Source organism: Primulina tabacum, chromosome 1 (assembly GCF_025594145.1).
Source record: "Primulina tabacum isolate GXHZ01 chromosome 1, ASM2559414v2, whole genome shotgun sequence".
NCBI classification, from domain to species: domain Eukaryota; kingdom Viridiplantae; phylum Streptophyta; class Magnoliopsida; order Lamiales; family Gesneriaceae; genus Primulina; species Primulina tabacum.
This window is the reverse complement of record NC_134550.1, coordinates 17955110-17981339: the sequence shown is the minus strand read 5'-3', so window position 1 is coordinate 17981339 and position 26230 is coordinate 17955110. Positions and strand designations below refer to the sequence as shown.

At 37.5% G+C, this 26230-nt stretch overlaps 1 long non-coding RNA gene and 1 pseudogene across 8 annotated transcripts; both read left to right on the top strand.

Annotated features, from left to right (window-relative positions):
• Positions 1 to 1625: 1625 nt before the first annotated feature.
• On the top strand, positions 1626 to 24192 carry LOC142542549 (uncharacterized). Of its 8 annotated transcripts, XR_012819553.1 has the most exons (5): positions 1626 to 1751; positions 1868 to 2206; positions 23205 to 23462; positions 23592 to 23669; positions 23807 to 24190. It is a non-coding gene; the product is annotated as an uncharacterized LOC142542549 (long non-coding RNA). The 8 variants fall into 8 exon arrangements; XR_012819546.1 differs by having other exon boundaries at positions 23205 to 23481; positions 23592 to 24191; XR_012819543.1 differs by having other exon boundaries at positions 23205 to 23669; positions 23807 to 24191.
• A 461-nt stretch (positions 24193 to 24653) lies between these two features.
• LOC142542540 (U-box domain-containing protein 26-like) lies at positions 24654 to 25557 on the top strand (annotated as a pseudogene).
• Positions 25558 to 26230: the final 673 nt, after the last annotated feature.

Below are 26230 nucleotides of genomic sequence, written 5' to 3'. Positions count from 1 at the left end.
AACCCAAAAAAAAAAATATCACAAGAAATCTTCGCAATCCCACTGCCTCATCTTGTTTCTTAAACAGAGTATATCTATCTATATCTATATTAATATAAATATATAAGTTTGATTTGTGAATTTACGTAAATGTCCTTATCTTCATTCTTCATTTAATAATAATTATTAATACATGTTTATTTTTTTGTTTGTTTTTCATTTATTCATTTAATAATAATCATTTAATAATAATCATTCATCTAATATTTAAATTGTGAATTTACATAAATGTCCTTATCTTCATTTAATAATAATCATTATATTAATGTTAATAATCATTATATGAATGTGAATTGTGAATTACGTAAATGTCCTTACCTTCATTCATCTATTCATTTAATAATAATCATTAATACATTTTATTTTTTTGTTTGCTTTTCATGTATTCATTAATGAAATTTAAAACATACATGTTTATTTTTTTGTTTGCTTCTCAGTATGTTATAAAACATTCTTTCTTCTTTCCCTAAATGTTTTTTTTATAGCAAAAATGACTAATGTTTGGTGTAAATCGAAACAATGAAACAGATCACTACACTTACAAACTACGCGACAACTGGTTCTTAACCCACTATGTGAAGCCGCCAGAGCATTAAAAACATGGTACATATTTCTGAATTCATAACTCTTCGAATTTGTGAGTCATACATTTTCATGAAGTTGATCGAAGGATCTAAAATCTCTTCAATTTATTCATCTATGTGGATTTGGGGACGAACGAGGTGATGGTCGACTTTGTTTGAATGAATATGGTAGGGAATAATGTTTTTATTCTGTCGGATGGTCTGAATCATTAAGAGTCATGTTATCTGCCATTTTTTAGGTCGGAAAAGGCCATTTTCTGGTGAATTTGCAGTCGTTTATCGAGCGAAATTTTGACTTTCTAATTGGAATTTTCAGAGACAATTGAGACTGCAGGAAGATTACGCAAGGAGTTCACTCAGTTTCGGTTTTTACCGGTGATCATGTCTTTGTTACGAGCTGCATGAAAATGACATACGTATTCCCGATATTTCTCATGTTTATTTTGGTCGAATTGCCATTGTCATATTCTCAATAATAAAAAGTACCGAACTTGATGGATGAAAACGTGTGGGATATCAAGGATTATCGACTCTTATATTATTATGATTTATGAGATGCAATAAGTAGAAATGTGGAAATTTGTTAACAATATCTCTGTTTTTAATTTCAAATTTTATGTTGAGTTTGATTGGTGTGCCCAAATCATTATATATGTGATAGGTAGAAACATCAAGCACAACTTACAATTTCACATATTTGTAAATTTTGCTTGCCTTATATTACAATATGTGCAATTTATGCTCATGAGCACGGAGAGAGATCAGTTAGATTAAGTTGCTTTGTTGTGCTTGTTTTTGTGTGTTTTTTCCCTTTTGGTGGCTGAATGTTGACAGCGGTTCAAGTATTCTGACTTAGCATAAAGCTTGAACTTGGAATTACCTTTATGCTCATTCTAAGCCCAATTTTTGGATTCAAACACATTGTGATGAAAGAAAGTCTAGAGTTCACTGTTAAATTGTTTTCGGAACGTGCTTTTGTCAAATTTTCTCGATTAGGTTGAACATTTTGTTGATATTTAAGCCATATACAACTATTTACAACCCAAAGTACCTAGACAAAGGGTACCAAAACAAACTGATAGCTTAGCAATAGTATGCGAGGAAGTTTTGGGCATTTTGCTGTCAAAGGTGTGCATCCTATGAATTATTAAGTGCCAATTTCACCTGATCACAAAAGGTATTTAATTCTTGCCATCTTAGTTATATTTCTGAAATGGATTTTAAAATTTATATAATTATATTAGGAACTTCAGTGTGGTAATTGGTCTAAGCGTCCCTTGACAGAAGAGCAGAAGATATATGCAGCTGCAGATGCTCATTGTTTGGTTGACATATTTAATGTCTTCCAAGACAAGATTGTCAGAGAAGGTTTGATGTTCTTTATTTAGATGGCTAAATGATTAGATTTTAAAGGTCTCCTTTTAGTTTAGTTAAAGTTTTTCGGATTTAATTATTCTGGGTTGAAGAGCTTTGAGAATTCTGATGATTGTAGTCTGGTGGGAAGTACCAAATTCGTTGAAGCTTCAAATGTGGTCTGCACAACTATTCCAGAATTGTGTGGCAGCATAGAGAAAACTAAGGAGGTGTGAAAGGATCGGTTAAAAGGTGATAAGTGTTTAGAAGGGGGTTGAATAAACACTCACGTATTTTGTATTCTTTTCGAATGTAGAGTTCAGTTTAGTGACAAACTGACCCTCGGTATCTCGTCAGTCGATAACAATCAGTTTATCTGAGAAAAACAGTTGCGAAAGTAAATTGACTGAGAGATAGAATAACTAACTGAAAGTAATAACTGAAATGAAAATGCACACGGTTTGTTTCTGGATGTTCGGAGAATAGGATAACTCCTACGTCACCCTTTCTATCACGAAGATAGGATTTCCACTAAAAGACTTTGATCGAATACAAAAGTTGTACTGACCCACTTCAGTTTGGAATTAACACTGCCAAAACTGAAACTCTTAGTTCACAAAGACTTTTACAGTGCGTGGCTTGAATCTTACACGACTGAATGAATCTAACAAAGATTTCAAAGTGCTAACAAGCTCGTAAATGTAGCCTTGATTGCTACTGATATATCTGATCAGAGTGAGCTTTCGATGTTTGAATACGAGTTGTGATTTTAGCAGAGTAACATCAAGCTTTAATAGAATAGTAGTTCGTGTTCTCTTCTTAGCTGCCCTCTTCACCTATTTATAGGCTTCCCTCTCAACGGTAATATTAAATAACATTTGAATCCATATATCTGTTGATTGCCACGTCAATATTCTCTGACATTCGTACACTGCAATCTCTGAAATGCGGCGTTCCACTACTAGTTGCAGTCTGTTGTACTATTTGTCGGTTGCCGTTCTCAACTGGTGACGTGAACAACTGAGAGATCAGCTGAAGTATAATAGCTTGAGTGTTTTCGGCTGAATATATCGACTGATAAGTTTACGACTGATCAGTCGTGTAGAGCCCAAAATCAGTATACGTAAAACACGTGCATTTATTTAAATTAAAAAAATATTTATTTAAGTTTAAAAGGAATTTTTAAATTATGGAGTATTTTATTCTATGACAATTAATATTTTATTTTCCCTTAATTGTGGTGCAACTTTTGTAAATTTAGGAATATTTTATGTATTTGTTTTCAAGCCCCGAGTAGTCTAAATTTTATTTGGACTACAACATATATCGAGTAATTAGTTTAAACCTAATCAATATATTTAAATTATTCCTAAATTACCCTAAATCCATTCCACTTGCCTCCAATTGCAAGACTTTGTCCAAGTCTTCTCCGGAAGAAAATTCATTCCCATCAATTCTCCTCCATTTCCCCTCATTTATTTCCCTTCTCTCCTCAAGTGTTCTCATTTCCATTTATTCTACCATTAGAGAATATCAAGAAGCTCCAAATTTCTTCCTCGTGTCCGGATTGTCGAGATTTGCGAGATTTCCTACGTTTCAAGACCAAAGGCATGTATATTCTTTCGTTTCTACATCGATCTTGTCATAGTAAATATTTTGATGTTTATTGTATGAAAATCATGTATATGTTATGTAAGAGTTTGAGCAAATATGGTTGGATCACTTTTGAAACGGTTTTTGGTTCTGAAAACTCGAATTTGCTGTCTTTTTAATTACTGCGATTTTTCGGTCGGTTTTCTGGAAAAACTTTCAACGTATTAAACGTATAACTTTTCAATACCTTCGATTTGATATAAAATTCGAAATATTTGGATAAGAAATAAGTGAGTTATGATTGTTTTCGTGGGACTGCTCAAACTGCGACTTTTATGAAAATGTGTTCTTGACATGTTCTTGAAGTTATTTGTTGCAGGCTTCGTTGGACATCGTCGGGCTTGTGTTACTGCATTTAGATATGTTATGGGATGTGTTTAGGTGTTATTTGGTGGTTCGTTTGGGTCGGGATTGGCTTGGGATGTAATAGGAGTCGTAAGAAGCGAAACGATGTCGAATTACAGGTTATTGTGTATTGAAGTTGTTTGACGATGGTTGGGGATGTTTGGGGTGTTTGTACGGGTTCGAATTAATGTAATAGCATCCTAGGATGAGTCTTGAGGTGTTAGTTCATGGTCCTTAGGCTTGGGTTGGAAGAATGAATCATTAAGGTAGTGAATTTCCACGTCCAGAGGCTACACGGATCCCTTCCCGGACCTCGACACGGAGTCCGTGTCCATTTTCCTTCAGAAATACGAAATTTTTGAGCCTACCCGGACCCATACCCGGACCCGTACACGGGGTCCGTGTACCCCCTCTAAAAACAATTTTTTTAAATTTTTTTTTATTTCTTTTTTGATTTTCTTCGGGGTTCTATATCGTGGTTTAGTACGATGGTTTAAATTTATTTATGTAAAAATATAGGATTTGTTTTGGGGTTCTATATCATGGCTTAGTACGATTATTAAACAAGGTCAAGTCTCGAGTGATCTAGAATGTCATAAGCTTTTTATTTACTTTAGTGCCGAGCACGAGTACCTACGTCTAAGCTATGAAAGATAAGTGTTTGAACTCATGTTAGTATGTTGCAGCAGCGGCCCCAAGCGAGATCCAACGAATCCCTCAACGCCAAGTAAGTATGTTCGACGTGCAAAAGAAAATATTTTAAGTTTTTGAGGTATGCTAAATGTCTCGTGACCAAATTATGAATGGGTTTGGAAGTCGGTGAACGTGGCCGAGGACCTCTCCACCCCGTTAAAGCATGAACGGGTTTAGATCAGGATTGGGAAGCGTTAAAGCATGAACGGGGACCAATCCACCCGTTAAAGCATGAACGGGGATCTCATGTATGTGACAGTGGATCTTCCCTGTCAGCCCAGTACTGTGGTTTAGTCTGATCAGGCGTATTTATGTATGGGTCACTTGCTTTGAAACATGCCTCTACGCAAAAATGATGAAGTTTATGAATGTTCAAGTATGTACAAGTATGCAAGCATGTTTAAGAAAAGTCTTATGATGATGGCACATCTATGTTTTTGTATGTATGCACAAGTTTCAAGTATGTTACGTTCAGGCTTTTAAGTATGCAAGTTCAAATATCAAGTACGTACACTCTATTTTAAAGTTTCATGTGATTTTATTATGTATTACTCGTTACTCCCGGTTTATACATGTTGAGTCTTTAGACTCACTAGACTTGATCGATGCAGGTGAAGATGCATTTGAGGAGACGAGGGGTGAGGACCAGTGAGCTGGCTTGGATGAGCGGGAGGCTAAACCCGAGGACCGCCCATGTTTTTATGAATACTTTTATGCATGTTGTTTCAAATACTATGATTTTTATGAAGTGTTTATGATGTTTAAACGATTATTACTTTTGGCAAATTTGGTTGTAGTTGTTTTTATTGCAAATGTTTTAGACGAGAAATTTATTTTAATGCAAATTTGAAAGTTTATTTTGTATTTAAGAAAATTTTTATTTTTCCGCAAATTTCAAGTAGTTTAAAAGTACGGTACGTTACAAGTCGGTTGACTGCTCATTCAGTTGCGTAGATCAGTTGCGTTGGTATCAGTTGCCTTTAATATTAAGCACATTAATCATCAGTTAGGCAAGTGATAGTCGATTTGCGAAGCCTGGTAACTTGATCAGTTGGTCTAATAAATTCGATGCTTAGTTTGTCAAATCACTGAAATTTAGTTTCCAATAATTTTTCCATTTTTGGTGATTGAAAAAACTTGGAATTTAATAAACTGATCAGCTGAAGTAAAGAGAATCCTAGTAGATAAAATAATTTTTCTAGTGTATAGATTCGTACAAAGAAAACAAATAATCTTCAACTAATAATAGTTGTCTCTTCAGTTGAATCCTCTCTTATTCCTTTATCAATCTAGCTGCTTTCCCCTTTTTGTCAAGCACGTCGACTTTGAGAGATAAAATCCTAACATCAGCTGCAATATCTTTGACGGCAGTCAACACAGTGATTTGCAGCAAGTCGATTTTCTTTGAGACAGATGTTTCCATAGATTCTACTCGCTTGATGATTAAGTCTTGAGTAAGTGAGAGACTTTCAGCTAAGCCTCTGTTCTTTTTAAGCTCGTCGATCACAAAAGAGATGGAGGTCACAGCTGTTTGAATAGATTTCAGTTTTTCTGAGTTGTATTCACTGGAAGAGTTCAGCTTCAGAGAGTGAGCAAGCTGAGTGCGTTGAATCTCCTTTATTTCGTGCATTATCTTTGACATGTTGAGCTGAATGTCCTGAATCTCTTCAAGGACTAAATCCATGTCTGATTATGGATGAGGAGATACAGGTCCAGACGGCCCTGGTCCTTGTTCCTTGGTAGATTGATCAAATATCACCAAAGTCCGGTCAGAAACCTCTGTTTCAGCATGTGTCAGTTCTGTAACGTCTTGTATGCTGACTTCTTGTTGAATAGGAGGAGAAGAAGATTGATTTGGATCAGCAGATGAACTGTCCTACTGATTAATTTGATGAGCTGTGGAAATTTTAGTTGGAGGATCAGTGACAGGTGGTTCGGATGGTTGATCATCTGACACTTGTTGCGCTTCGTCAACATGCAACTGAGCCTTCCTCAGTGACAACATTCACTATGTTTGATTCAACAGTTGAGTGAATAGGTACTTCAGTTTGAACATCTTGTTCAGCAGAGACAGGGATATCAGCATCTGTAACTGCTTGATCTGTTGGAAGATCAACTGCTTCAGCTGAAGGCACATTTGTTTGAAATTCTCGGGCTACTGACTAAATGATTTCATCGATATCAGCAAGAGTCAAGTCAGCGTCTGAGTAAGGTTGAGGATCAGCAACAGAAGAAGATGGTGGCACATCCTGAATTGGCTCTACTGTTGTAGCAGCAGCTTGTTTTGGGGATGAATCTTTGTGCTGAGATGTCGATTCAGCTTCTTCATCTTCGGAAGAGCCTTCATAAATGACCAATTCCTGATCTATTTCCCAAAATTTTATCTGCGATTGCAGAGCAATAAGATCTGTGTCCAACTGAGTGAGCACAGCTCGATCATTGTAAGCAGTTAGACTTGTGGGAATGTAGTTGCTTTTGAGCTTTTCAATCAGTTGGCCCAACTTTTTGGCTTTTATTTGATCAAAGAAATAATTCTTTCTCCCCAATGCCTGAACAATTGTAGCAGCTTTGACCATTTTGAGAACAGTTGCTTCCAATTTGATGAATGTATCCAGTTTAGACTTCTTTTTCAACTGTTTGGCAAAAGTATGTGTTTTGAATCTCGTCCAAGCATTATAAACTTCCAATTTGGATTCAGCAAATGTGTTGACCTGTTCCCATATAAGGTCAATGTGAGTCTGAATGGCATTTGATGGCCTGGGCTCTTCGATCAACTTGCCCTTGCCTTTCTCATCAGAAAGAATGTGTGGATTGCTCAGTCCAGAGTGAGTAGCATCCGCTAGCTTCTGAATTTTGATTCCTTTGGGTCGAGCAGAAGCAAGGATTATAGGTCGATTGATTTTGATCGAAGGAGCTGAAACTTTTGTTGATTCTTTCTTTTTACCAGCATTACTGATGACCTTTTTGAGTTGATCAGTTGGTGGAGGTAACTGATCTTTAGCTGAAACATCAGCTGAAACGGCTTTTAAAGGAATAGCCTGAATAGGCTGTTGAGCGTCTGATTGGTTCAATCTATCAGCTGGCAAAGAAGCCAACGTTGCTATCTGGCTTGGTTTTTTGAGTCCTTTGTTTCTTTGTAATCAACTGAACAAGTGTTTCCTCAGAATCTGATCCACTGACAATCAGTTTTCTCTTGATTGGTTTCAGTTGAGCCAAAGTTTTTTCCTTCTTTACTGATTTGGGAGCATCCTGTTGCGTCCCAATCTCCTTTTTGATCTTCACAAACTGATCAGGAGAAATGTCCAGTTTAGTTTTTGGCGGCTGAACATTCTTGGCGTGGAAGACTTTGAATTTTGATGATCTCTCTGAATCATCAGCCACCAGTCCTTTGACTTTCATCAAATAGCTTAGCTGAACTGCGAATCCTTTGGATTGCTTGGTGGATTGAAACATATTTTTCAAGATATTGAAAATAAGGTGTTTCCAGTTCAGTCGTCGACTAGCCATAATAACAGTGATGGCTTGAAATTTCTCCAAGGTTAGGGCAGCAAATGATCTTGCCTTTGCTAATAGCCCCTTGGCTACAATATCAGCCAGCAACTGAACTTCGTGCTTCAGTTCCTTCTTTGGATCGGAAACTTTGATTTTCCGTCCATCAGCAGAAAGAAGAGTTTGCATCTCTTCGACATCAGATGCTTTAACGTCAGCAAGGTTTGCCAGCCCATCAGAAGGCAATAAGAACATTTCTCCAAACGATTCTTCAGAAATGGTCAACAACTGACCATTGACAGTAGTGAGTTGCTTCCATCAGAATTGATATTTCCATTAGAGTAGAAATCCTGAAGTTCCTTCGGGTAGATCTCTTGTGAAGATTGCCCCAAAAATGTCCTCAGCCCAGCTGATTCTAGCTTCAGAAAGACGTTCTTGACATCGGCCTCGCCGACTGATAGAACTGATTCAAAATTGAATAGCCATAGCATTCAACATGTGAGCGGCAATTTGATTTGCCATTAGAACTGAATGATTTTCTGCGAAAAAGAAAGCTTGAATTTGCTTTTGCTCTTAGAATTTTAGGTAAGAGTAGGGAATAAGAACTGAAATGGAGCGGGCAAAGTACTTATGTACGTGACTGTTTAAATTCTTTGACACGTGTTAGTCCAGAAAATTTTGATTTAAAATACGTGTGTACGTGTGATAAAATCATGTGTTGAAAATACATGGATTAAAAAGATCCACGTCTCATCCTGTCATTTGTTGAAAGATAGCATTTAATGCTTGGATAATCAGTCACGTCACTAAATTTGGAATAAAAAAATGGTTAATTTGTTAACTTATGTGAGAAGATTAGTGAAATAATCAGTTGAACGATCAGTTGTAAAACTGTGTCTTTTCAGTTGAAGATTAACTAACTGCTGTCTTCTCAGTTAACTTTTTAAACCAATATTCCCCCTTAATAAATGCAAATAAAGGTTACGAGAATTTAAGCAAGACGAATCAAATAAAATCTTATGCTTAGAAGGTTAATCTTCTGCCGTAATGACTTTGTCCTTTCAGTTTCCTTGACCATGGGCTATAAATAAGAATAACTCGGTTAGTTTCAATCATATCACCAAATAACAATCAAAATCTAAAATGGTAGGTGCAATTAGTTCGAATATTCCTGATATTGCCAAGGAGTTTATGGACGCAGAATTGGAGAAACGAAAGGCTGCTATGGAAGATGAAGTCTTCCATAAAATCCTTCGATACTGGGAGGAGCTACAAGGACTCCAGTTCCTCTATGAGTGTGGAGAGGCTACAACTCCCAGACTGTTGGCAAAAATAAGAAATATCGAGAACGCTTGCACGTTGCTGATACGGTGGACCTCTTCGAAGATGGATATGTCTACCAGCTAATGCTCCAAAAGGAACGGAGGATCCTAGAGCATATAGCTGACTCAGATAGCTTCCTGAAGACTTCCAGCGGAGAGTTAACTCGTTGGTTGACCAAGTGGAGGTCTTTTGTTGAAGAGGAATACTTCGATGTAATCCGTACTAATTTCTTTCGATGAAAATTTTTTTTATCAGTTTATCTTTGTCTTTTATTTTCCTGCAAAGATTAATCTCAGCAGTTGATGAATAAATCACGAATTTAACATAATAAATGACAAAAAAACAAACTGACATCAGTTAGAAAGTAAGAACTGATATATAACACAAGTTAATCGACAACTGACATATTAGCAATAAAACTGATTATGATAAATAATTAATCCAAGTATATTGCGAAAGTGAGAAAACTTAGTCTCAGGCAACGGTTTGGTGAAGATGTCAGCTGCTTGTTGTTCGGTTGAGACATATTCCAATCTTATGTCCTTCTTCAAGGCATGATCTCTGATGAAGTGATGCCTGACATCTATGTGCTTGGTCCTAGAGTGAAGAACTGGATTGTAGGTAATAGCAATCGTGCTTGTGTTGTCACAAAATATGGGCGATTCTTTGGCGATGACTCCATAGTCTCTCAGTTGTTGATGAATCCAGAGCAGTTGAGCACAGCAACTTCCAGCAGCAAGATATTCTGCTTCAGTTTTGGAAGTAGCAATGAATGTCTGCTTCTTGCTGAACCAAGAGATCGGTCTGTCTCCTAGAAACTGACATGATCCACTTGTACTTTTTTCGATCAAGCTTACACCCTGCATAATCTGTATCTGAATAGCCAACTAGATTGATAGAGGAGTCTTTAGAATACCATAACCCAACTTTTGAGTGCCTTTCAAATATTTTAAAATACGTTTGGCAGCTGAAAAATGTGATTGCTTAGGGTTTGCTTGAAATCTGGCACACATACAGACAGCAAATACAATATCAGGGCGACTAGCAGTTAAGTACAATAATGAACCTATTAAACCTCTGTAAAGTGTCGCCTCAACTGATATTCTCCCCTTGATCAGTGTCTAGTTTAACTGATGAGTTCATGGGAGTACTTGTAGCTGAACACGATTCAATGCAAAATTTCTTCACCAACTCCTTGGTGTATTTAGTCTGACTGATAAAAGTCCCTGTCTCCAGTTGCTTCACTTGCAGTCCAAGAAAAAATGTCAGTTCACCCATCATGCTCATTTCAAATTTATCCTGTAATCAACTTAGCAAACTTCTCGCATAATTTGGGGTTAGTTGACCCAAATATAATGTCATCAACATAAATTTGAACGAGTAAAATATGATCATTCTTAGATAATTTGAACAATGTCTTATCAACTGATCCAACAGAAAAATCGTGATCAGACCTGGAGGTTATTCAACGTAGAATTCCTCTTGCAACTGACCATTTAGGAAAGCACTCTTTACATCCATCTGGTAGACTTTGAAATTCTTGAATGAAGCATAGGCAAGGAATATTCTTATAGCTTCCAGTCTTGCAACTGGTGCATATGTTTCATAATAATCAATTCTTTCTTCTTTCCTGTACCCTTGTGCTACCAGTCTCACCTTGTTGCGCACAACTGAACCATCTTCGTTCAGTTTATTCCTGTACACCCATTTTGTACCTATAACAGTTTTTGAAACGGGTCTTGGAACTAGGTTCCAGACATTGTTATGTGTAAACTGATTCAGCTTCTCTTGCATTGCGTTTGTCCAGTTTTGATCAGCAAGAGCTTCATCAGTTTTCTTCGGTTCCAATTGCGATACGAAAGCTGAATTAATAAATAAGTTGAGCATCTGATTTCTAGTTCTCACCGGATTAGATGGGTTACCTATTACCAATTCTGGAGGATGTGATTTCTTCCATCTGTATTCAGCATTTGTTGTATCCATGTCAGCAAATGCTTCAGTTTGCAACTGGGTGTTTTCTTCAGTTTCAGTTGCTGCTGCATCAGTTGGTAATTGAATATCCTCAATAGGCTCTGCCAACTGATTATCAGAAGAGCTTCCTGTTCAACTGATTGATCCACAATTTCAGGTTCTTGTGTTTGAAGGATGTTTCGATTGATGTGATTTTCTTCTTCATGATCATCCTCTAAACTGATATCTGTAAATCTATCCACTAGCTCAACTTGATCAGTTGGCTTGTTAGTTAGTACAATTTCATCAAAAACAACATATATAGACTCTTCAACATTTAGTGTGCTCTTGTTAAACACTCTATAAGCTTTGCTGACTGATGAATAACCCAAAAATATTCCCTCTGCAAATTTAGCATCCAAGGCTTTTAATTGATTTTTGCCATTGTCAATGAATAAAACATCTGCAGCCGAATATTTTGAAGTAAGAAACCACACTTTTTCGTCCATGCAAGATCTCATAAGGTGTTTTCAAATGATTTTTATTAATCATCGATCTGTTCTGAGTGTAACACGCATTGTTTACTACCTCTGCCCAAAACCTTTGAGAAATGCCAGAATCAGCAAGCATTGTTCTAGCAGATTCTTTGAGGGTCCGATTTCTCCTTTCAGCTACACAATTTTTCTGAGGAGTTCTAGCTGCTGAGAGCTCATGCTTAATTCCAGAATTTTCTAAAAAATTTGAAAGAATTTGATTGATGAATTCAGTTCCTCGATCGGATCTGATTCTATCAATTCCAACTGATTTCTCATTTAATAGTCTTTTGAAAAGCTTAACCAGTTGTGTAGTCTTTGGATTTTAGAAAAATAACCTAAGTAAATCTTGAAAAAGCATCCACAACTACCAAGGTGTATTTCATTCTCCCTAAGCTCATGACTTGTATTGGACCAAATAGATCCATATGTAACAGCTCTAAGCATCGGGAAGAAGATTTACTGCCCTTGTTTTTAAAAGAAGATTTAACTTGTTTACCAAACTGACATGCTGAACAAATTTTATCTTTGGTAAAATCCATTTTGGGCAAACCAGTGACAAGATCGTGATTACTCAGATATGCAATGGATTTAAAGTTCAGGTGGTTTAATCTCTTATGCCATATCCAGTTTTTAGAAGATTTTGAAGCAATAAAACATACTGGTGCATAAGGTTGATCATTCCAACTGACTTTGTAAGTGCTTCCACACCGTTTGCCATTTAGGATGACCTCATCAGTTGAGTCTTTGACTGAACACGAATGTTTGTCAAACTGAACTGAGAATCCATTATCGCATAACTGACTAATGCTAATCAGATTATACTTGAGATTCTCAACTAATAAAACATCATTAATGATAAAGTTACCATGGATAAGCTTACACTTACCCACAATTTTACCTTTGGAATTATCTCCGAAACTGATGTTTGGTCCAGTGTACTTGATCAGTTGAGATAACAAGTTTGCATCTCTCGTCATGTGTCAGTGAGCATCCACTATCCAAGTACCAGATTGATTCCTTGCTTTGTACCTGTTACCTGCAATCACAGACAAGATATAATTTTGGTACCCTTAGTTATTTGGGTTCTACACTGATTAGTCCTTTAGGAATCCAGACTTGGATCAGTCTAACTGACTGTCCAGTTGCTGTATTCCAGATGGTCTTTCTCGATTTATGTATGCTAGGTGTGTAGTGTGCAGATGAGACAACATGTGATTTAGCTTTGTTCAACTGATTGTTCAGCCGATATCTTTTCTGAACTGGCTTGTTGTTATAGTAATTGGAGTAGCCATTTGAATAATTCCTGCTGAATCTTTTTGACGACTGACTGCGTGAGTCAGTTAAAACTTTTGGGCTATAAAAAATACCATATCTTCTAGCCTTGTTCGTACTTTAAGTAGGCTGTTCAACCAGTTTACTTGGCTCAGGTTGTTCTTGTACCATAACTGATTTGACAAAGTGAATGTATTTCCCTTTGATCATATTCAGTTTTGGTTGAGTATCATTGGAAGACATTTCATCTTGGTTACTGAATCCTAAACTAGTTTTATCAGTAACTGATTTCTGAGAGTTCTGTATATCAGTTAATGCAGCAGATGATTTGTTCCAAGCCTGAATAAGCTCAGTTTGCTTTGAATTTTCAAGCATCAACTTCTGAATCATTGATTGATTCCTGCTTCTTTCAGCATTGAGCTCAGAAATCTCCCTTTTTAGACTCAACTCATCAACTGATTCATCAGTTTTAGTTTTATTGTCTATGGGATCAATTTCCTTTGCTCTGGCCTTTTCAAAAGATAAGGCAAGCTTTTGGTACTCATTTACCATGTCATGAAGAGTTGAAATAAGTTCTTCTCCAGTTAAATCAGTTGAGGTGAAGTCAAATACCTATTGACTGCTTGACTCCACTTCTGTATCACCAGCCATCAGACACTTCACTTCCTCTTCACCATCACTGGAACTGCATGAGGTTTCTGGCTCTGACTTTTCACTGTCAGTTTCTGCCCATTTAACTCTCTTCAGCTAAGAGTACCTCATGCTTCTTCCTGAAAGATTTCTTATCATCCTTGGATCTCCTCTTGTGCTCATATGACTTCTTCTTTCTTTCAGTCGAACCTTGACTGTCCTTCTTGGGTTTGGTACAGTCAGCAATGAAGTGACCAGATTTGCCACAGTTGTTGCAAGCATTTGATTCCTCTTTAGAATTGTTTCTCAGATAATGCTTCTGGTAGTTCCCTTGATTCTTACTCATGAACCTTCCAAATTTCTTGATGAACAATGACATAGCATCATTGCTCAGTTGATCAGCAACCTTCTCGACTGAACCAGTTGGTTCTGTTTTGACAGCAGCTAAGGCAGTTGTGGCTGCTGGAGTAGATGGTTCTCCTTCTCGAGTTTGCAGCTCAAACTCATAGGCCTTCAGATAAGAAAATAGATCATGAAGCTCAACCTTGTTTAGATCCTTGGATTCCCTCATTGCCATGGTCTTAACGTCCCACTCCTTGGGAAGACCTCTGATCACTTTTAAGGCAACTTCTTTGTTGGTATACACTTTTCCAAGTGCATTAAGTTCATTGATGATACAGCTGACTCTTTCATCATACTCATGCATAGATTCTCCAGTTCTCATCTTTATGTTGTCAAACTTCTGAACAGCAACAGAAAGTTTATTTTCTTTGGTTTGTTCATTTCCTTCAGAAAGCTGGATAAGCTTTTCCCAAATTTCTTTAGCTGTCTTACATATTTTGATCTTGCTGAAAGTTATTTTATCCAGCGTTTTGTACAGTATATCCTTTGCCACATTGTCCAAATTTGCTTTTCTTTTATCCTCGGCAGTCCATTCATCTCTGGGCTTTTTAATTCTGTGAGGTGCCCCATCGGTGATTGCAACTGCTGTGTTGGCTTTCAGAATCTTCATTGGTCCGTCAGTGATGACGTACCACATATCATCGTCTTGTGCAGCTAAGTGAGTCTGCATCCTGATTTTTCAATCATTGAAGTCTTCTCTGGAAAACATTGGGATCTTGTTAAAGGATGCCATGATAATCAGTTTGAGTAGAAATATTCTGAGACGAGATACAATTGTGCTCTGATACCACTTGAAAGGATCGATTAAAAGGTGATAAGTGTTTAGAAGGGGGGAAGGGGGTTGAATAAACACTCACGTATTTTGTATTCTTTTCGAATGTAGAGTTCAATTTAGTGACAAACTGACCCTCGGTATCTCATCAGTCGATAACAATCAGTTTAACTGAGAAAAACAGTTGCAGAAGTAAACTGACTGATAGATAGAATAACTAACTGAAAGTAATAACTGAAATGAAAATGCACACGGTTTGTTTCTGGATGTTCAGAGAATAGAATAATTGTTGCGTAATTTCACCACTGCAAGTGTACGATGTCAAGTTTTAGTACTGGTTAGAATATAGTTATCGATCCCACGAGGAGTGTGTATAAAAATGTATATCAGTTCTTGTAATTAAAATAGTTTCAATTTTATTTAGAATAATCGATTAATAGATTGGTTTGTTTGAACGAATTAATTAAAAACAATGGATTAATCTAATCACCGAATTGAAGAATAACAATTAGAGAAAATATCTAGAGAAATAATTTTCACCAAGTTTCCACGACAATTATTCCCAGTTAAATTTATATTCCTGAATTCCAATTAGTTAATGGCCAAGAACACTTAATTATTTTATTCCCCCTTTCCCAAGTGACGAATAAGATGTCTCAATCAAACTTCGATTCAATTATTCCTAAGAAAATCTAAGTTTAATTGATAAATGCAAACGATGTTCTTATCTAAGCCTCGCTAAAGTTATACGCCTTCCGAACACTATAAACATTCAACGATATGTCTCTAATAATCTATAATCTTAGTCCCTCTCCCGAGTTATAGAATTAATCAAACAACGAACAATTTATGGCCAATAAATTGCAGTGAAATGAATACAGAGAACACAATTAAACAAAAGAAGAATTCAATCAAATAAAAAACTTCGTTAGATCATCGTATCCACAAAGTTACGTCATTCTCTAGACTAGAAAATTAGTTCATGATGAATTTTAAATAAAAGCAAAACATGTTTGAATATTTAGACATCGACACAATAGAAAATAAAGACAAAAGAATCAGATAACAAATCGGAAGTGTCGTCTCTGTCCCCAGATTCATCGTTCTCCGTCTTTGATCTTGTTCCCTCGCGTCTTTTCTCTCGAAAACGGCTGCGCCGTATGTTTCTTCGCCTAGAACGGATGAATTTCTCGTATAGTTCTTTCCCAAGGTGGCTGCCTTTTTTCTGACATAACTCACTCATTTTATAAGATTCTGGACGCTCGGCGCGAGCGGTTGCGTGTGAAGTGGCGCGACCGCACGCGCCTTTCTTCTCGCTGGCCCATGTATGTGTGCGCGTGGTCGCGCATGAAGTCGCGCGGCCGCGCGCAAGCTTCTGCCTTGGTTGCTTGTCTGCGCGCGCACGGCTGCACGTGAAGTGGCGCGCCCGCGCGAGCGTCTCTGGTCTTCGTTCTTCATTTGTGCGCGCGCGGCTCTCGGGCGCGCCTCTCGGGTTTTCTGTTACTTCCTCTTGTCAGTGAGCTGCATGTGTGTGCGCGGTAGTGCGTGAGATCGCGCGGCCGCGCGCGCACCTCTTGCCGAGACGTGCTTGCACTGCTATTCTTGGTGTGTTTTCTTGCTAATTTTGCACTATTTTTCTCACTCCTGCAATGACAACAAAACGAACAAAAACGCATAATTCCGTTCGAAACTAACATAATTCAATATATATTATTATATAAATTTAGTGCAAATCTTGCACTTATCAAACCCCCCAAACTTGAACTTTTGCTAGTCCCGAGCAAAATAAAATAAAAGCAAATAATCAAGGAAAAATTAACGCTAACGACTACAGTCATGGATATGCAAAAGGTGATATTGGCCTCCGACGTGTCTAATTTCATGTAATTCACGATTTCCCAAGAGTCACGTGCGTGTGTGATATGTCAATGTTCATTTACCCAATCGAATGCTCAAATATAGTTGTAATACCCATCCGCCTTACAGAATAAAGAAATCTTCAGTTCAGTTCAACTCACACTTCATCAACATATAAATTTGCATTCACAGATCACATAGGCCTTTATCGATGATTATTTGGCTCAAAAGATAGTTAAAATAAGTACGCCACAGATGAAATCACACAATGAGATGCCTGCAAGCAAGTGATTAAAGTCTATACTTGATAACAATGTTTTTCAGGTATCCATAGGCTTGACTTGAACAACTTTTCTCCACTAGTATATTGGATAACTGTGACAAGGTTAATAGGTCTTGTAGGCTTGTAACGTTAGGCTACGGCTCATGGCTACAATAAAGGTATGGAGATCAAGATTTGAGAGAAATAATTGAATTTTCATAATTCTCATCCTCATTTCATTCACCATCACTTTATTATTTTCTTCCCAATCATATCCTTCATCTCCCATATTTTCCTTTCTTTTTCACCACTTTTGATTCATTTATTTATTTATTTTTTATTTTTTTTGTCAACTCCTTTGAACACATTTAACTTTTTCTTTTCTTTTCAAGGAGTATTTGAATCATTACAACACCCATGAACTTATTTCTCTCAAAATTAGGTAGGACAATAAGTGTATAAGCTTCATTAGGTAGTCGTTGTGGGATGTAGAATAGATACAAGTGGGGGCTAATTGTATGTCATTGACATACACCACTTGATTTTTTAGTAGGCTCAAAATGGGACACTAGGGATATTTCATGTTTATTTGGTAGATTCAAAGGCTCAAAACGGCTCCAAAGATCGCCTAAATCATTCATATGCCACATTTTATTTGTATTTCGCCTCAAAAAATGTTCAAACAAGTTCTAGATTTCCGTCAATCCATTAGTCAACTCATATAAACTAATCACATGCATTTGTTCAACCAAAAATGATATACGAGGTAGGTACAAAAGAAATTCTAAGCATCTCAATTAGTTCGAAACTCAAAGGGCTACAATTGATAGTAAACAAAGAACAAAGGCCCAAAGATATTGTGAAAAAAATTTCCTAGATCATTTCTATGTTTGCAGAAGTGTCAATCAATGTCATGCAAAAATTACCAAAAATCATATCTCCCTCATCTATTTAGCATCACAGGCATGCAACTTGTCTCTAAGCAACGATAGTATCAACAAACACGACATTGCAAAATAATTGTGACTCCTAAGTTATCATGAACACATATATATTTCATGACCGCAATTCAATTTTCATCATCGGTCACACATTTTACTTATCCATGACTCTTCCTAACAAATCTAGCAAGCAATAAATAAATAAATTCTTTTTTTTTAGAGCTACTGCGAAATACGAAATTCTAGCTACTATGCAGAAAATAACTAAACTAACAATGAATTAACAACTAAACAATTGACCCCCACAAAACTTACATTATGCATTGTCCTCAATGTAAAATTTAAATGATAAACCTGACAACACATACCTCATACACAAGTGTCAGAACTCGTTGCTCAAGTTTTCGTCCGCAGCATCTTCATCATCCTCGTCCATGTGTTGCGGCGGTAGATCTGGTGGTGGGTAAAAATTAACAACTAAGGGAGTAAAATAACATAAAAACAAATTGAATGCTAAAAAATAAAAAATTGTGGGTTGCCTCCCACACAGCGCTTGGTGTAACGTCGTCAGCCCGACTGACACTAGACTGCTCAAGGTGGGTCGTATGATTTTTTGGATGCCTTTATTGCCACTATTTGAACTTCAACTTCCATGGTCAACTTTCCTCGTTCACGTCAATGATGGCTCCAACAGCAGCCAATAATGGTCGTCCTAGAATGACGTGAACGTTCTGAATATTTTCCATGTCAAGTACCACGAACTCAGCTAAAACCTTCAATTTGTCGATCCGAAGTTCAACATCTTCCACAATACCCAACGGTGTCCTGATCGATTTATCTGCCAGCTGTAAGATTAGTCCTGTGGGCCTCATCCTGCTCAATCCAAGTTTCTCGTAGAGAGAACTTGCATTATATTTATGCTCTCTCCTGAGTCACAGATAGCTTTTTCTACTAAATGACCCCCTATTTCACATGGCATGATAAATTCATCAGGATCTAGCAACTTCTGAAGACGATTTCTTTGTGTTTCTTCGGTGAATTCACCTTCCATCTGATCTGCAGACTCATTATTAGTGTGTAGGTTCTTGAGATTTTCAAGACCTTGCTTCTTTTGAAATTCAGCTTGTAATTGTAAAAATCTCTAGGGGGTAGGGAGGTAAAGAAATATCAATGCATTGATTTAAATCATACCTCTCAAATTTCTTACCTCGGGCTCTTTTGGTTGGAGTTGGCTTTTCATCCCGAACAGGTGTGGGTTCAACCTCCTTTTCTTCTCTTCCTACAACACCAAACTCTTCATGCTGTATAAAAATGGCATTCACTTCTCTCAGATTTAAGTCTGCAGTCTTTTGGATTGCGCCTGACGGTTGAGACGTGAGTTGCTTTGTTATCTGCCACACTTGCGATTCAAGGATTTTCAAGGTCTCGCCAATACTTGCCATGTGGGTTTCTAGGTTATCAAGCCTAGACTCAGTCCTAGCCATCCTCTTACAAGATTCAGAAACGAATGTCCCAACCAAGTCCTCAAATGATGGCTTCCCTCCCCCATTGGATGTATTGAACCCTGGTGGAGGATTCAATACATTCTTATTATTTATATATGAAAAATTCTCATGATTTCTCAATCCAGGGTGATAAGTATTCGGGGGAGGGTTACCTTGATATCCTCCATAGCCTTCAAAGTTTTTGTTGTTGATGTATTGAACTTCTTCAAGAAACTGTGGTTCTTCAACAACAAGCGGTGGTCCCTCAGTGTTTGATGTACTCACTTTATTCCTGGTTGCTATCTGTGTAGTCAACGCTGAGACTTGCGTTGTGAGTGATGTGATAGGATCCACGGCATAAACTCCAGCTGTCGTCTTTACTCCTGACCTTTCAGATGGCCATTGGTAGCTATTAATAGTCATCTGCTCAAGCAAATCATAGGCTTGAGCAGGAGACTTGGCAAAGATTGTGCCACCTGCCGCTGCATCCACTATTGTCCGTGTCTGACCATTCAGTCCGTTATAGAAAAGCTCAATCTGTACCCAGTCTTCAAAACCATGATTTGGGCACCTCCGCAACAACTCTTTATACCTTTCCCATGCTTCATACAACTGTTCGAAGTCAGTTTGTCTAAAAGTGCTGATCTCAATCTTCAATTGTGCAGACTTCGCAGGGGGAAAATATTTAGAAAGGAACTTCGTCGCCAGTTCCTGCCATGTCGTGATGCTCCCTAACGGTACTGATTGGAGCCATCCTCTTGCTTGGTCCCTGAGAGAAAACGGAAACAAATGCAGTCTAATAATATCATCAGGAACATTATTAATTTTTACTGTATCCGTTATCTCCAGGAATGTCCTCAAATGAACGTGAGGATAAGAAGTGGCAGTTCCAGCGAACTGATTTTGTTGAACCCTATTGATCAGGGCAGGATTCAGCTCGAAATTATTGGCATTTATGGTTCCTCGAGCTATGCCAGAATAATGAGTGTTGATCACTGGTCGGAAGTGATCCCTGATGGATATCGCCTCTGGCGGAATGTGTCTGTCGTCCTCTCTGTTATCAGCAATTGCTTCGATTTCTTCCTTTCTAGCTTTTCTTAGCCTCCGAGCAGTCCTTTCGATTTCTGGATCAAAGATGAGCAAGTCAGGGCTTTGCGATCTTAGCATGCACTGTCACACAGAGAAAAATGAATGAATCACTAAATAAAAATAAAAAAACTCTAAATTAAAATCTAGACTGATTGGTAACAATACTGATATAAATTCAAATTTTAACACTCCCGGCAACGGCGCCAAAAACTTGTTGCGTAATTTCACTACCGCAAGTGTACGGTGTCAAGTTTTAGTACTGGTTAGAGTACAGATATCGATCCCACGAGGAGTGTGTATAAAAATGTATATCAGTTCTTGTAATTAAAATAGTTTAAATTTTATTTAGAATAATCGATTAAAAGATTGGTTTGTTTGAACGAATTAATTAAAAACAAAGGATTAATCTAATCACCGAATTGATGAATAACAATTAGAGAAAATATCTAGAGAAATGATTTTCACCAAGTTTCCACGACGATTATTCCCAGTTAAATTTATATTCCTGAATTTCAATTATTTAATGGCCAAGAACACTTAATTATTTTATTCCCCTTTTCCCAAGTAACGAATAAGATGTCTCAATCAAACTTCGATTCAATTATTCCAAAGAAAATCTAAGTTTAATTGATAAATGCAAACGATGTTCTTATCTAAGCATCGCTATAGTTATACGCCTTACGAACACTATAAACATTCAACGATGTGTCTCTAATGATCTATAATCCTAGTCCCTCTCCCGAGTTATAGAATTAATAAAACAACGAACAATTTATGGCCAGTAAATTGCAGTGAAATGAATACAGAGAACACAATTAAACAAAAGCGGAATTCAATCAAATAAACAACTTCGTTAGATCATCGTATCCACAAAGTTACGTCATTCTCTAGACTAGAAAATTAGTTCATGACGAATTCTAAATAAAAGCAAAACATGTTTGAATATTTAGACATCGACACAATAGAAAATAAAGACAAAAGAATCAGATAACAAATCGGAAGTGTCGTCTCTGTCCCCAGATTTGTCGTTCTTCGTCTTTGATCTTGTTCCCTCGCGTCTTTTCTCTCGAAAACGGCTGCGCCGTATGTTTCTTCGCCTAGCACTGATGTATTTCTCGTATAGTTCTTTCCCAAGGTGGCTGCCCTTTTTTCTGACATAACTCACGCATTTTATAAGATTCTGGACGCTCGGCGCGAGCGATTGCGTGTGAAGTGGCGCGACCGCGCGCGCCTTTCCTCTCGCTGGCCCATGTATGTGTGCGCGCGGTCGCGCATGAAGTCGCGCGGCCGCGCGCAAGCTTCTGCCTTGGTTGCTTGTCTGCGCGTGCACAGCTGCGCGTGAAGTGGCGCGGCCGCGGCGCGCGCCTCTGGTCTTCGTTCTTCATTTGTGCGCGCGCGGCTGCGCGTGAAGTTCCGCGGTCGCGTGCGCCTCTCGGGTTTTCTGTTGCTTCTGTGCGCACGCGGTTGCGCGTGAAGTGGCGCGACAGCGCGCGCGCCTCTGGTCAGTGAGCTGCAAGTGTGCGCGCGGTAGCGCGTGAGATCGCGCGGCCGCGCGCGCACCTCTTGCCGAGAAGTGCAAGCACTGCTATGCTTGGTGTGTTTTCTTGCTAATTTTGCACTATTTTTCTCACTCCTGCAATGACAACAAAATGAACAAAAACGCATAATTTCGTTCGAAACTAACATAATTCAATATGGATTCTTATATAAATTAAGTGCAAATCTTGCACTTATCAATAACTCCTACGTCACCCTTTCTATCACGAAGATAGGATTTCCACTAAAAGACTTTGATCGAATACAAAAGTTGTACTGACCCACTTCAGTTTGGACTTAACACTGCCAAAATTGAAACTCTTAGTTCACAAAAACTTTTACAGTGCGTGACTGAAATATTACACGACTGAATGAATCTAACAAAGATTTCAAAGTGCTAATAAGCTCGTAAATGTAGCCTTTATTGCTACTGATATATCTGATAAGAGTGAGCTTGCAATATTTGAGTACGAGTTATGATTTTAGCATAGTAACAACAAGCTTGAATAGAATAGTAGTTCGTGTTCTCTTCTCAGTTGCCCTCTTCACCTATTTATAGGCTTCCCTCTCAACGGTAATAATAAATAACGTTTGAATCCATATATCCGTTGATTGCCACGTCAATATTCTCTGACATTCGTACACTGCAATCTCTGAAATGCGGCGTTCCACTACAAGTTGCAGTCTGTTGTACTATTTGTTGGTTGTCGTTCTCAACTGGTGACGTGTACAACTGAGAGATCAACTGAAGGATAATAGCTTGAGTGTTTTCGGCTGAATATATCGACTGATAAGTTTACGACTGATCAATTGGTTGACTCCTCATTCAGTTGCGCAAATCAGTTGCGTTGGTATCAGTTGCCTTTAATATTAAGCACATTAATCATCAGTTAGGCAAGTGATAGTCGATTTGCGAAGCCTGGTAACTTGATCAGTTAATCCAATAAATTCGATGCTTAGTTTGTAAAATCACTGAAATTTAGTTTCCAACAAGGTGGATTCCTCTAACTCGTGTAAAATCAACAAAGAAGTGGATAGCATTCTCTTGTGGATATTTAGGAAGTACGGTGATAGAATCTTGTTGAAGGACTCCGATAGAAATCACAGATCAAAAAAGAAAACCAAAAAGTCCTATACAGTACTGGAGTGCAAGCAAAATACCCTAGAAATAGTAGATAGTCAGCATGGCCCCCCTCCGTGGGATCCCTCCTTGGGTGGTGACGGATTCCCTAAGTTTTTATGTGAGTTGATGGTATGTTTATCAGATAATGGTTAAAGAATTAACTTCCTTTACAAGATTTTCTTTTGGCTGAAATTTCTGTAGCTTAGTTTGGTAGCTGGTTATTTGAGATGGATGAATTTTCTATTTTGGTTCCCTCAGGTTGAAGGCTTGGCGAAGCATTTGCGATGTGTTGGGGGTAGATGCTATAGTTCCATATTCGAAGAGGCCTGATGCCAGGTACCCTATATAATCACTTTTCTTTAGGTGGCATATTTATGTTCGCAGACAGGTACTGTTGAGAGTTAGTATCTTATTAGTTTGTATCATGAAATGACGGAAGCTTGATTAACTAACCTGGAACTAAATTTCTTCAGAGATTCGATAGATCAAGCACTAAAACAGAAGCGGGTTCTCTTAACCAGAGATCCCAAACTTTTGAGACATGAATATTTGATAGAAAATCAACTATACAAGGTGAAGAGTCTCCTTAGAAATGAACGGCCTCTTGAGGTAAATGGTTCAGATTATCACATTTTCTTTTCATCTCTTATTTATGCTCCTCGTTAAGTTAAATTAGGTCATTGATACTGCTTTAACTTACTTTTTTCTGTTACTTAAAATCCCTTCCCCGGAGAAGAAAGCCAAAAAAAAAAATTCCTATCAAGCTAAGCAGTAATTGTAGTATGTTCATCTAAATTGAAATGGTGCAGATAATCGAAACATTTCAACTTAAAATATATGAAGATCAGCTAGTATATATATATATGCAGCAAATTATGTAAATATATTAATATATAACATCATGTATGCGAGCACTACAAGAGATCTTACCTGACGAAGAAGTGAAAACCAAATTATGGGTGAACTACTCACGGTAGTAGAAGTGACCGAGAGCCAAGTATTATATAGTTGTGGTGATTGAGAGACAAGTAATATATATAATACATATATGGCTATATATATATATGTATATATAGCGATATATATATCTACATATATATATATATATGGCTATATATAGCCATATATATATAACGCCTATATATAGCAATATATACATATATGTTATAGCTATATACATATATAGCAATTTGGAGTTTTTTAAGGTAATAATAATTTAACATATTATATCAAAAGTTAGAATAAAATGATAATGTCCAATTTATATGTGACTAGATTATTAATTTTATGTTTTTTAAAAATAAAAATTAAGAGAGTCACGTTGAAAAAGGTTTAACTAAAATGTGAAGGAATAATGCATATACATTTTTTATGATCCAAACTAGAGGAAAAAATATAATGCGCTAAATTTGCATACCCGAGTGTTAAAAGAATTGTATGTACGTGGCAGCTGACCGGAATCGGATTCATTATTTGGTGAATTTACTGCTCCATTCCTCTATCGACGTTCGAGTAAACTTCGCTGCAATGATTGAGAGTGTCGTGGCAGGGATAAGGTTGCCTGAGCTCCGAGCACAAATAAGCGGCGTCGAAGGAGTTTTTGATGGAATTGTTGGCATTTTGAAATATACCCCAGTGCTTTGAAGATCGGAATCAAATCTCTATTCGCATTGTGCCTCGCGATGCAGCACAGGCACAAGGCTATTGCGGCAGGTGCGGATGGAGGCGCTGGTCGACAGGTTGGTGGAGTTCCATATGTCATATGTGCGACACCGAGAGAGCACTAGCGAAGGTGGAACTTTTATGTCGGATCCAATCAGGTTGCGCGGCATTCGTCTCGCACGCCATGGTGGTCCCCTTACTGCTGAAAATCATCTTGAAGGTCTCAGATCGCGCCACCGAGTATGCAGCCGGAGCTCTGCTCTCGCTGTACTCGGCGTCGGAGAAGGCCCAGAAGAATGAGTTGGCAGCCGGCGTTTTGACTCAGCTGCTGGTGCTGGTGCTGGTGCTGATGCTGGTGCAGAGCGATTGCACGGTGAGAGCTAAGCGAAAGGCGCAAATGCTGCTAAAATGGCTTCGCGACTCGTGGTCCCAGGAGTCTATATATGGAGAATTCACGTGATTTTCATGGCAGCGACGTCGTTTTGTTCTGATTAAATATATTATAAATTCGATTTTAGAATAAAAGAATATTATATAAATTATATAAAAAAATAAACCCCCCAAAAAAATTGACGCTCGGAAATGAGCACATATGTGGGATTTCGGTTATGCATGTGTTTTTCTATGTAACATTTTTTTTGTTTAGTGTGTGTGTTTTTTGGTTAAACGGTTAGTTATAGATCATGATTATATATCGAGTGAAATGATCGATGCTATATTATTATATAACAACGTAGCATAGAAAGTGTTTATATTTCGTCATTTTCATGTTATTGCATTATCTTTTTGGGTTTAATCTAGAGTGCATAAAAAAATATCGGATACGGGTTCTCAATGTGAAAATAATAATAATGATGGATTATTTATTATTTGTCATTTGATTTATAAAATTCTTCCAATATCAACAAAAAATATTTAATTTTCTCTAAACCTCCTTGTAGTGCCCGAATTCAGTACACGTATAACCATGTATTTATTTAATTATTTAATCATTTAACTAATTTTAAATTGATTTTGGCAGTGCATGATTTATGAAAATACATTATTTTAAATTATTCATGTTTATGTGATGCACGTTAAAATGTTTTTTTCGAGTTTCATGTTTCAGGCGATTATTCGAAGCGGGATCGAGGAAAAGAGACCGGTGACGGTCTTGGATATTTAAAATACAGTATTTTATTTTAAGTTGAGGATGTGGCATTTTAAATAATTTATTTAGTTTAGCATTTTAAAAG